This window comes from Mytilus galloprovincialis, chromosome 9 (assembly GCF_965363235.1).
Source record: "Mytilus galloprovincialis chromosome 9, xbMytGall1.hap1.1, whole genome shotgun sequence".
NCBI lineage: Eukaryota > Metazoa > Mollusca > Bivalvia > Mytilida > Mytilidae > Mytilus > Mytilus galloprovincialis.
The window spans coordinates 78,484,758-78,498,269 of record NC_134846.1 but is presented as its reverse complement, the minus strand read 5'-3'; positions in this window follow the sequence as shown (position 1 = coordinate 78,498,269).

Sequence of the window (13,512 nt, the reverse complement as noted above, 5' to 3'; positions counted from 1 at the left end):
CACTGAATACATGTGCGTGTCCGTGAAACTGTATAAATATTTATCAACCACTTTTATATACGAAATTACATCTCCAACGCTGCTATTGTACATGTTCAGAGCTTGAGTATAATCCTCAGAGCTGAACTTTACATATCCAGTGATGGAGTTTACGTCTGCAGTGCTAGATTCAACATCTCTAGCACTGGAATTTATACCAGCAACACAAGACATTATCTACATCATTTTCAACGCAATACTTTATATCTGCTGTGCTAGGCTCTCCGCCATTAGCGCTAGTGTGTAATATTTTCAGCTTAAGCTTCTTCATTTTGAGCGCTCTACTAAAAAAAAGTCCCTATTGTTACTCTAGTACAGTCCACAAGTTGACATACGAGTTATCTGTGTTACGTCTAATTGTTATTATTCGTCACAACGGTTATGAGTGCCTGTTCTTCAGTTGTTGTCGTTTTTTGCTGTTTATCATATTTGTAGTGTGATTATAATAATTTGTTTTTTTTTTTTTTTTTTGCAGAAATTAGGCTGTTACTTTTCTCTTTTGAATTGTTTTAAATAAATTTGTTATTTCAGGTTATTGTAACGCTTGTTGTGCAGCATGGGTTTTGGCAATTGGTGAAAGCCTACCGGCGACCTATAATTGCTAACAACCTTCTGCGTCATTTGGTCTCTGGTGCAGAGTTTGAATTCATACAACATGTTTTATTTTCATAGATTGCCATACGTTGATTTTTAATGTCAGAATATTCATTCATTAAGTAAACATTCGGCCGTTTAAGGAAAAAGTCTTCAGCCTGTTTGAAAATGGATAATTGGTCTCTAGGTCCTTTTTTGAAGAGACCCAATACTGAATATGCATTTAGATATCTAAATTACTTTTATGTATAAGGACATTCTTCATAATGAAACTGACAAATGAACTGAAGACTGATTACAGTATATCATTCTCATTATTATTGTAGAAGCAGTAGCCGTTCATGTGCCTGCTAGTTATAGAGGGTGAATATTTGCGTTTTCCAATATTTTTATACTATTTTTACATTCCTTCTTTTTTATTTAAATCCGGTATATTAAACTTCTCCTCAGTTTCATGGAATATGCAATAATTTGTCAGTTGAGGTTCAAGTTTTCGTCATTCTTTATATATTTCTATTCAAAATGATGCATGCCGTCAACGATTTTATCAACAACTACCAACCCTTTTAAAATATGTATGCTGTCGTTATTCTCTGAATTCATAACTATTCATTCCAAGTGTATTCTAAGTGTTACTTTCTTCTTTCTTTCTTGACATTTGTCACTTACAACTCAAACAATAGAGTCAATTTATCTAAATCTCACAGACAATTCACTAAACATGCTTTTCAATACATTTTGCTTAAAGGGCGAAAATATTATTTTACAGTTCGACAATTACTGTGTGCTCCTAGTAGACTTTTACTGACTCCCTTTTATAAATAATCATTGAAATTTTCTATGATGTTCATTTGCTATTCAACACTGTTGTCTCATTTTTCCGATTTTGTTGCTGGTTCATTTCACTATTTGATTTTGTTTTGCCAGTGTCTTGATATTGTCACCTTGACGATTTTTAATTGTTTCGATATGAACGTTCACTTTTTCATATATGGTTCCCGCCATTCTGTTATTCCTCCGTTTCCAGAATTCTAAATTACATACTTGCCGCACCTGGAAATCTTTGTTTGTCTCTTTATTCTAGTTTTTCTCGTACTTTGTGGTATATAGCTGTCTTCATTTTTCTTTCTTATTCTTACTTTGAAATTTTATTTCCCTCTGTTGTTGATATCGAATTCAGACTTTGAACATATATCTAGTCACTTTCTGATACTTTTTCCAATAGTGTTTGTCATCTTTCCTTTTATTCATTTCCTTAGTGCTCTTGTCTTTGTAAGTTTAGAACTGATTTGAGATTATTTTTTTCTTGTTCGCATTGTTTATACATACCATGATCCCCCTATCCATTATATTTCGTCTAATTAATCCTTATAGTGTCTTCAAGTTTTTGTTTTCTTATTTGATTTTGTTATTGCGCGTTAGATTTTTTTCTTGAATTCAAATCGGTAAGAATTTAGTAAAACATGGGCGATTTTCGTTTTTAAAATTTTTCACAATTTCTACACATAACATTTTTTTAAAGCCTGTCATTGGCTCCATTTACTTTCAATACCAACCCGTTTTTTAACAAGATTGTAGACTGTGGATTCATCCATGTCCTTATAATGGAATGGACGTTGAGACGTATTGGCTGCCAAAAAGAGTTAATAAACAGAGACAGTAATTTTACTTCGCAAAAAGCCTTCAAGGACCAACTGATCATCAAAGAGTTTTTCCAAACACAATTTAATTCCGAACAATATCGTTTTTGAGTGTTAGTTACATTACATAAACTTCTTTGTAACGGAATTAAGTATTGACAATTTACTTTGAAACTTAATATATACTCCTACGACACTCACACAGGAGGAAATCATGAACAATAATTTGTCTGTTCTATGTTCCTTTGGAAAGATAAAATACCGGATTTCCCTCTTCGGTATACTGGATATCAAAATTACATAAGTGAAACAACGTAATATTACTGGGTCTTCCAAGTGCTCCACGAAACTTTTTTTCCAACTATCCGCCTCTCATAGTTACTGTTAAACAACCTTTAAACCATATGATTCAAATGTTGATATTAACATATTCCAAAGATCTGTTTGAGTATACATGTATTATAAATCTCTTTCCTCTTTTAACAAAACTTTTAAAAAAAACTTTGATTTATCTTCTTTAGGAATGTCCAACGTAAATACACATACTTATCTTATTTTAGGGAGGGACAACTCCTTTTTTTAAAGAGACACTTAGATTATCTGATACAGACTTAATAAGATGCTTAAATTTTGTATTTAACATGTCGAGGACGTGTTTTAGCATTCATTGGAACCAACTTTGCTTTTCTTGTCAACTTATTCCTTTGTTCATATAGGCATACTTTATACACGAGCTTCTCATCAAGATTGAAAAAAAGCTAGCATTATCATTTTACTTCACATTCTGCTAGAAAGATAATGTCCTCTGACTAAACAATTTTAATTTTGGTGACAATGTTGAACGCATAATAACATTAACAGTACCAATTTTCCTGCACAAGATGCGCATTTCGACAATATATGTCTCTTCAGTGATGCTCATGACAGATATCTTGAACTAATTCTATGTAGCAACATTCTTGAACGCAACAGCTGTATACTAAGTTCAAATCTCCCAGTTGATACGTTATTCTAAGCCTGTGTTTCCTATTTTGATTTCCATGATAGAAAGTTGCTGCTTACAATAATACTATTTAATCCAAGGGTTTCACGTGGTAAAGTTGAAGCTCTCATTTCGAAAGTTTTATAGACAGCGTTACGGATGACCAATGATATGATCGGATATGTTCCAATTGTCGACGCCACACTTTTCCTCTTTTCCTCAATTGTGACCTCCCTAAACGAGACGTATCACCAAAGTTGTACTTGACGAATGTAATGAGTAGATGAGGATCTGCCAACCATTCCGGAGGTTTGATCTGCAATAGGGTCGACAGGAATAAAGGAATCGAAATTTGGAATACTGGAAAATGAGGATGTATTGGATAAGGACAGAAATATAGCATTGCAACATTCCGTACTTGTAGCAAGGATTCTTAAAGTGCAGAAAACGTTGCAATCTCTAGAAGGCGCAGCAGCGGATTTAACGTCCCCATTGTGATCGGATGTGATTGCATATGTATACACCTGGGACAACCAAGTAGAGGTCACACGTTTGCAAGCGTTTTACACATTTGAAAATGCCTGTACCAAGTCAGGAATATGACAGTTCTTGTCCATTCGTTTTTTTATGCGTTTTGTTATTTGATTTTGCCATGTGATTATGGACTTTCCGAATTGATTTTCCTCTAAGTTCAGTATTTTTGTGATCTTATTTTTTACTGTCGATCGCATGATCGTAAGTGACTATATTTTTATTCCCCAGTCACCCTTCGAATTATGAGTTTTGAATGTCTCATAAGTATCTGTCACCACATTTTTAAGTCACAGACAGCGTTGCCCTCTCTGCATTAGACAAACATTCGAAATATTTCTTCCGCCTTAAATTGAGTATAATTTTATATCTATATTTTTTAAACAATCAATCCTACATTACATAATATATACAATAGCACTGCATATGATAACATGCAATCTAGAAATAATTATGTGGTAGGAATATATATTCTATTCGTAAGCACGTTTTCTCTATTCACGTATTACACATGGTGTTTTCTAAATTACTTTTGGCGTATCAATATTTGTGACAGCATTTTTATCAGAATGAGTTTTCTAAAATGCAGTAAAGTAATTCTGTAGAAATTTTTAAGATTTGATTTTTGGTATAAGGACATGTATGAAAAGACTGGGGATATAATTCTTAACAAATTTGTGTATTCCGTAGAAGATGTCGCGTCTTGTCTCATATTATACCAATCATTATTAAATGTTTGCTATCAGAAGAGTTTGGACCCTATTAGATTATACACATGCTTGTTAAGATGATGTGGCTATAATGACCAAAATATAGTAAATATATACTTGGAAAAAAGTATTGCAACACCTCCATTGGAAATAGTGTAAAATGACATGATTGTAGAATGTGTATAATTTGGGTTTTAACCAAATACTTTTAATTCGCTTATGGTTTAAATTGAATTCATGGCATAAACTTACTTTTCATCCAATATCAATGCTACATGGATAGGTCATAACAGCTGCATGGAAATATTTTTCGTGTTTTTCACAACAAATGCAAATTTTGCAGTACTAATTTTCCCAAAACATTAGTTCTGCAATAAATACATTTTTTTATGCATTAACCGCATTCAGAACTGTTTGAAATGCTTAGTTTAACACACATTTTTGTGTCAGATCTTTAGTTTGCTGTAAAAATTAATTTTACAACACTTCGGTATAGAAGACAAGACAAAGCTTGGGTAACTTTTTCAGTGTAGCTTTAATGATGTGTCTCTCTAGTCTTAATTTTGCCTGAATTGCAAGCTAATAACACAAAATCAATTTTAAACCATAAACGGATTAAAAGTGTTTGATAAAACTCAAATTATACACATTCTACGATTATGCCATTTAACATTGTTTTCAATAGAAGTGTTGCAATACTTTTTTTCCATGTGTATATAATAAAATTGGCAATATAAAGAGAAAATGAAAGGTCTGATTTATGATTTGTTCTTAAATAGCGATAAACAACCATGGTAGACAGCAGCCAACAAGCATCGGCCAATTGTAGGCTCCTGGCTTGTGACAAGTACATAAAGAATGGGACGAGGTTAAAAATGTTAACCATATTTGTACTAGTGGTAATATCACAGTTGCTACATTAAGGGAAATAAGAAAATACTGTCATATGCAAATCCATGGTTTATATAGAACACTCTGTGAATTAATTACAAAAAGGATTAAACAATTTTCGTACAAGTGTCAACCTTTGAGTTGCCTGCTGCACCTCGAATAGGTCCGAGACCACAATTGTCGTCCCTAGTGTTGACAGTTGGTTACTTGCCAATAATTTGTATACCCCTTCCAAATTTATTTCTCCATGTTTAATGCCTCAAATTGCAAGTAAGGGGGTGAAATTACACTGTAAAAAAATTTGGGTCCAGAATTTTAAAGGAAAGTAGTGATTTGGTCCAGCTGAAAAAAGTTAAAAATTAGCACTTCGGAAGCTGTCAAAAGATTTCAAGACGCCCTAAATATAAAATTGTCCATATTTTTAGTTGAAGCGGATAAAGTTTTCTATAATTTTGATATAATTTTTCCCAAAAGTAGTACAACATACTGTAAAAGATTCTTTGAGAAAGCGCAGATGGGTTTTTTTTTTTTATTTTCATTTATGTTCTAAAAGAAATGCACTACGAAATAATTGTGGTCTCGGACCAATTGTTTTCCTGTTCCAGATATTAGATATAGAGAATATTTGACTTATTATATTGTAGGTCATGTCTCTTTTTGGGAGTTGGCAGGAATTTTAAAGTGGAAACCCGTACACATGAAGACATCTGTTGAAGAAAATTACCTACTGGAGATCTCATCAATACAACATTAACAATATGGCAAAATGTTTATAATAACATCAAGGTCACTTACAAATTATCATCATTCGATCAAAGCGAGAATAAAGTAAAACCCATTCATAAAGCATCACCTCTTTATCGCCCTTCTTGTGAAGCGTGCTTATTTTACTAAGTAAGTGCACTTTTCTGTTATATGGGATGATGTGTAAATCAATATGAATTGTTACTATTATCTTATCATGTTTACTTCTAACCGATTAGTTCGTGATCCCTCAGCATATTTTCCAGAAAAAAACCCTTCCTCTTCTTTAGCGGCAGTAAAGTGTGTTTTTGTTTCAATAAACATCAAAATTAAGCATGCAGCAACAACTACATTAGCCATCGAATCAATTGCAAGGCTATTCATAAAATGTCCTTTTTTATTTCATTTCAATGGCCTTTAACACATGACAAATATTTTTATTTTTCTCGCTTCACAATAAAAATAATATTGGAAAACGATATTTCTGCATTTTAAGTTAACCCTGTGTAAGGTAATCCGTTATGACAGCCTTTCATAATGACCGACAAAAAACAGTCATGTACGTGCAATCTATATATTTGTGGAGAATCTAGAAGATTGTTTTTCACATCTCATTTTGCAGTACAATTGGTAATAATTCATGAAAGACTTTATTTTCAACTACTGAAATCAACTATTTTGACATTTGTCTTGAATATAATTTCTTCCAGAGAGAGCGACTGTGAACCTCAAGATCAATAAGTCACATTTTAGAGGAAACAGTATGAAAAAAACCCACTGTTTGGTTCTTATCATTTATTACCTTGGCTGTATTTTGCAAAAGTTTTCGTGTTTTTTTTTTTTTTATCCTCAATGCTCTTCAATCTCGTGATTCAACTGTTTCAACTTTTTTATTCGAACGTCACTGATGAGTCTTTTGTAGACGAAACGCGTGCCTGGCGTACAACATTTTAATCCTGGTATCTGCGATGATTTATTTATCAAATCGCAATAGTTATCGTGCAATTTGTTTCTGTGTGTGTTTCACTGTTGTTTGTTTTTTGTTCACTTCAGTGTTTCTGTTGTTCCGTTGTTGTTGTTTTTTTTTTTTATAGTTGATGTGTTTCCCTCGGTTTTAGTTTGTAACCTGGATTTCTGTTTGTCTCAATCGATTTATGATTTTCAAACTCCGTTATACTACTGCTGCCTTTATTTAGATACTTGACTGATAGTTGATCTTGAAACCGATACCATAAATTCAGAGGACGACATTTTTCGCAGGAAATACCTTATTGTCACTGTATCCGCTCTCTTTTGAAACAATCGTGTTTAAAATCCTATCTTTTAGAATGTCGTTCAGTAAGATATTGAAATTCATGAAACAAAAATAATGACATGATATGACTAACATTAAACGAACAAAGAATATCATCTTTTTATACACTTAGATAAGCAAACAATTAATTACATTCAAGTTGGATGTAAATTTAAATTACAAACTTGGTTTGCGGTTGCAAAACAAACGACTATGTAGAACAAAACTATATACGGAGAGAGAGAAAACGAAACCAATTAAGTATCTTTCTCAGGATAAGCCGATAGTCAGAACCATCACCAATCCTACCCCCTAAAAAATAAATCAAAATGCTAATTGTCTGATAATAAAGCACAAATTACAATATTTCCCGCAGTTTCAATCAAAATCAGTTTAGAAAATTGTCCCCGATTACAATACTTAATTAATGAATGTTAAAACAGACATTAAATCATCATAAAAAAGACTAACTTTTAAAGAGGAACGGTGTGTTTAGTACCAGGAACGTGATGTGACTGCTTAAAAGTGCCTAAAATCTCTCAAAAGTGCTCAATGGATAAGACTTTTTGCGTTGATCGTGCTTGTGAATGATAGAAGTAAGGCGTAATGAGTATTCTTGTCTTCAAAAATAGCCACAGAATTATAAAGATAGAAAATGAAATTAATGCAGTATGAAATACGTAATATCTTATTAATATTTATCCAAGTAATAACACATTTTGATAAAAACGAGATTATTTATAATAAAGCTGTATTAAATCAACCCTTAGTCCGATAGCAGTTGGTGAGAGTTCAATAAGTGCTAGTCAATCTAGGGTTTGTACTTGACGAACAAGATAAAGTGGTAATCCGTTTAAACTTTTTATTATTGTTCCGTCATACCACACATGTTGAATGAGATTTGCTCTTCTGAGAAACTACTATACGTTTGAAGATACTATCAACACTATCTTGTAAGGAACAGCCAGAGAGTAGTAACACACCTGTAACAAGACTTGCGTCAAAATAAAATATTGGCTCCTCCTAAAAATAACAATTGTTTTTCAAGTAGTTTTCCTAAGCTTTAGTCGTGTTTTTGCCAATAGTATGCTAAGTGTACACAGTTGAACCACCTGAGAAACACAGGACTTCCACAAAAACCAGTATTACTTTATATTTTAGGCAACCTGGAAATAAAATAGAACAGAACAAATTATTATTTAATACCATTATATATAATTTAAGGGCGTTATGCTCTGTCATTTTTTTTTTTTTTTTTGTCGATGAAAGGTTTGCAAAATGTTTTAAAAATACTAGTTTTATGACGTCACACGAGCATGAATCATACATAGGCGAAACAGTTCTGTTAGTGTTGATGTGATGTTTTTTCTCCTAGACATATTGTTAAGTCCATTTATTGAATTAAGAACTTATGGTATGGCCCCTTCATGTCGCGTGTATATATTTCATTGTTCGATATGCCCGTGTTTGTAGTTGCGATTTAGATTTCGATGGACGTAATTTATGTTTAAATGGAAAATTAGTGAGTCGTTGATTACGTTATCACAAATTAACTTTTACTTAATTGGTTTATAGATACAAAGATTTGGTTGAAAAGATGACTGTGCATGTAAAATTCCTATTAGAAACGGAATTTTACTTACTAATTTTAGGGTGATGTTAATATACTGTAAATTTAGATACAATCCATATATGCCCATTAGTCCCTTGAATAAGCATGTTCGTAAAGATGATTAATTGGAACCAACATTTTGTTTTATAAAAATTAAAAGATCCGGATCTGGTGTACAAAAAAAATATTAACACCTTATGTTTGTGGCATAACATCGTGGCCACAAGTTAATTGTTTTCTGTTTAGTATTAAATTTATATTAAGATCCATTTTGTTACATCTTGTGATCAATTTTATTTGGCAATCACCAATGGCAGTCAGTAGGGTTAAAGAACATCAGTTGTTCGACCTGTTAGTCAAATGCGTTTTGTTTAAAAATACTTCTTCACTTTTTTTGGTCTTTTGGAAAATGTTGTTTGTGCTGTATTTAGACCCTTCTACAACGAAATTTGTTTTACATGCACACGTATAAAAATTGCGTTTTTTATCCAACGCAATCATAGGTTTAACGTAGTTTTCAAAACGCCGTACAGTAAACGCAATGGTTGGGCCGCCCCGCGTTAACATGCACTCCAAAACCATTGTATCATGGGGAGTGTTATGCCGATTAACGTCCGAGGGATGTATCCTAGGTGTTGGGTGATTGACCTTCATTTCACTGCCTCACGGCTTTGGTCCTGATAACGCTTCCTGTCATCTTTAGAACTACGTCCACGACTCATCTACCAGTACTCCATCATCGAGGTTAGCGGGCTGCCAAGCTGACCAAACTGGCCCTGAAAGCAGCCGTTGTGAAGAAATAACATCAAATTAGTCAACATATCAAACCAAAACAACTCACAAAACCAAGATGGCGACCTCCAAAATGGCGACCACCACTCGTTCCTGACCGATGGCAAAATTATTCAAACGCTCACCAAACGCCTTCGGGCACCGAACCGACCGTGCAAGGGCTGTATAGCCAGTCAAGGTCGTTAAAAACTTCCATTTGTTGTTGCAAGTCGCTCATTTGTTATTTGGCCGTTGATGGTTAAACATCGGGAAGAAAATACCAGCAAATAAAGAAGTTAGAATTCAGAAGTTTGTAAACCTAGTTAAGTTGAAAGCGTCGTGGTTTTGAAGCAAGCGGTTTTTAAAGTCTTTACGATTGTTGCAAGCTACTGGGTTGTTCCGATACTGTAATTTCTCTCGGGAATGGTCGCAGTCCCTCGAACAGGTGGTCTGTAATAGTCTGGTGACTTTTGTGCTTCGGAGACTAAGTATTACAATTATTGCAGGCTATCGCGTTGTTCCGAAACTGTAATTTCCCTCGGGAATGGTTGCAGTCCCTCGAACAGATAGCTTGTAATAATCTGGTGACTTAGGTGCTCCGGAGACTAGGTGCTTCAAAATTGGTGGTCGCAGGAACTAGGTGCTTCAGAGACTAGTCATTTTAGGACTAGGTGTTTTAGAGACTGGGTGTCTCAGAACTAGGTGTTTCAGGAACCTAGGATTTTTGAAGCTTGTTCTTAAGTTTAATATAAGTGTTTGTCAAATCAGTTGGGACATCGGAGGCAGTAAAAGGATCAAGGATAAATTGAGGTTATAGTTTTCAGATATAAAGTTATTTTTGTAAATAGTGTTATTTCTTTATTAAGTTTCAAAGTTTAAAAGTTGGTCTTGAAGTTTTGAAGGAAAGCCTCCAAGTTGAAGTTCGGTTTTTTGAGTTAATTAAAAGATTGATATTGGAGTATCTCAGATTCTGTGAAAACGGATACGAACATATAGTTTATAAGCCAAACACGTTATAACATCACTGAAGAGACATTTATTGTCGAAATCCGGATCTGGTGTACAAATAAATATTAACACCTTATGTTTGTGGCATAACATCGTGGCCACAAGTTAATTGTTTTCTGTTTAGTATTAAATTTATATCAAGATCCATTTTGTTACATCTTGTGATCAATTTTATTTGGCAATCGCCAATGGCAGTCAGCAGGGTTAAAGAACATCAGTTATTCGACCTGTTAGTCAAATGCGTTTTGTTTAAAAATACTTCTTCACTTTTTTGGTCTTTTGGAAAATGTTGTTTGTGCTGTATTTAGACCCTTCTACAACGAAATTTGTTTTACATGCACACGTATAAAAATTGCGTTTTTTATCCAACGCAATCATAGGTTTTAACGTAGTTTTCAATTTAGACTCGTTTATATTTTTTCGTTTGGGCTTGTATCATATTTTCCCTCCGGTTTATATGATCCGTTCATCCTATATTGACTCTTAAAATTCAAGAGTCTATCTAAAAATGAGGGTACATTTTATTTGGCCTTCCAAATACCGTTTCGATCCCTAACATCACTGAAGAGACATTTATTATCGAAATCCGGATCTGGTGTAAAAAAAAATTATTAACACCTTATGTTTGTGGCATAACATCGTGGCCACAAGTTAATTGTTTTCTGTTTAGTATTAAATTTATATTAAGATCCATTTTGTAACATCTTGTGATCAATTTTATTTGGCAATCGCCAATGGCAGTCAGCAGGTTTAAAAAACATCAGTTGTTCGACCTGTTAGTCAAATGCGTTTTGTTTAAATATACTTATTCACTTTTTTGGTCTTTTGGAAAATGTTGTTTGTGCTGTATTTAGACCCTTCTACAACGAAATTTGTTTTACATGCACACGTATAAAAATTTCGGTTTTTATCCAACGCAATCATAGGTTTGAACGTAGTTTTTAATTTAGACTCGTTTATATATGTTTTATTTTATAGTGCTACCTGATATTACATAATAATTCAACATATTTAAGTACATTATATGTAGAGTTGTGAGTTTAAATTATCCTACATCCTGTCGATGCTGTTAACTTGCATATTTCCATTGCATAAGGTCACGCGTTCTCTGACTGTTAATGACATCTTAACACTAAATCCGTTAGATGTGTACTGATTGATAATTTAGTTTGAATTAGCTTTCACTAATTATTAGAATTCTTTTTATGGTGGTTTTTGTTATTGCTTTAAAGTTAGTGTGTTCTTCGTACCGATTTGTTTAGTAAAGCCTTTTGCAACTTATTTTTAGAGTTTGCTGATTTAATCTAGCCGAAATACGGTATGGGTTTGCTCAATGTTGAAGGCAAAACCATGGCCTGTTATTGCTTATATCCACGTCAATTGAATTCTGGTAGTTATAGTTTGTCTCATTGACAATTATATTACATCTGCTTATTTTTATATTAACATTAAGTTCGTGAGTGAGTCTGTCGATATTGCGTATTTATAAACTCCTACAAATATGTCTGTAGAAATTACTTTTTCGCCAAAAATAATACCTCTAATTAAAACAAATCCCGTTATATAGTGCTTTACAATTGATATACATACTAAAATACTTAAAATGAATTATAACTAAAAGCTTCCTGTCAAGTCAGCAGAATTCTCACAGTAGCTCATTGGCACATTAAATATTTTATCCCTCTCTTTCCATAAACAAGTCATGTAGTTCATATTCATCTTTGTTTTATTTACATGTATTTTCGTTAAAACTATGTTTCTTAAACATAAGCATGTTTTTAAAAAATCCCAATTAGATTACCGTGATGAAATCTGTGATAAAGTAAACCTTTCTATACGTCAATCTTGTACTAAAGACTAACGAAGAAAGTACTTTAAAGGTCTATTGGACGGTATATTGTTGTAAACTTGGTACGTACAACACGTTTTATAATATAATGTAGCTACGTATTTACAAGGACATGCAGCAGCTAGACGTCTATGACGTCACAATGCCCGACTAAGACGTCAGACGACATTTGATGTTACTCCCTGGCGAAATAGATAACATATATATGATTTAATTTTGGGTGTAACGTGTCTAATGATTGGCTGACGTTGTTTGGTATATCAGCTCATAGACATAGTTTTGTCATGTGACCTGGACGTCATCAACGTTTTTTCATGATTTACTCCAGTTTAACATGGAATTAAGAATTAAATTATAAGAAATGACTGCAATATTTTTTCTGCCTATTCGAAATAACATGAAAAATGTGGTGCACACTTTAAATTTAGTTAAATATGAATTAAAAGATCTAAAATTAAAACTGTTTTGACAATTTATTTTTTAGATGTATATAAAGAATGCAAATAGGTGCCAAATCTTCTTATTACAAATAAGACATCATTACAAAAATATAATTATTGATGATTGACAGTATTATATCTTATTAACATCATAATGCACATTTAATACAACATTGGTTTTCGAATTCAGGGGCCAAAGAAACATTCTTGTCATACCATCTATTATTTATTTTATTTTTAAAGGTTGTCAATCATTCAGATAATCTTTAATTTATGTTTGTACATGGTTTTCTATTTAACATCACATAATTGAAACATCATACTTTACATGCGATGTAGGTACAAATATAAGATAACCTGTAACATGCATCATCAAGGTTGTTGATTGTGATTTATTGGGCGTTGTT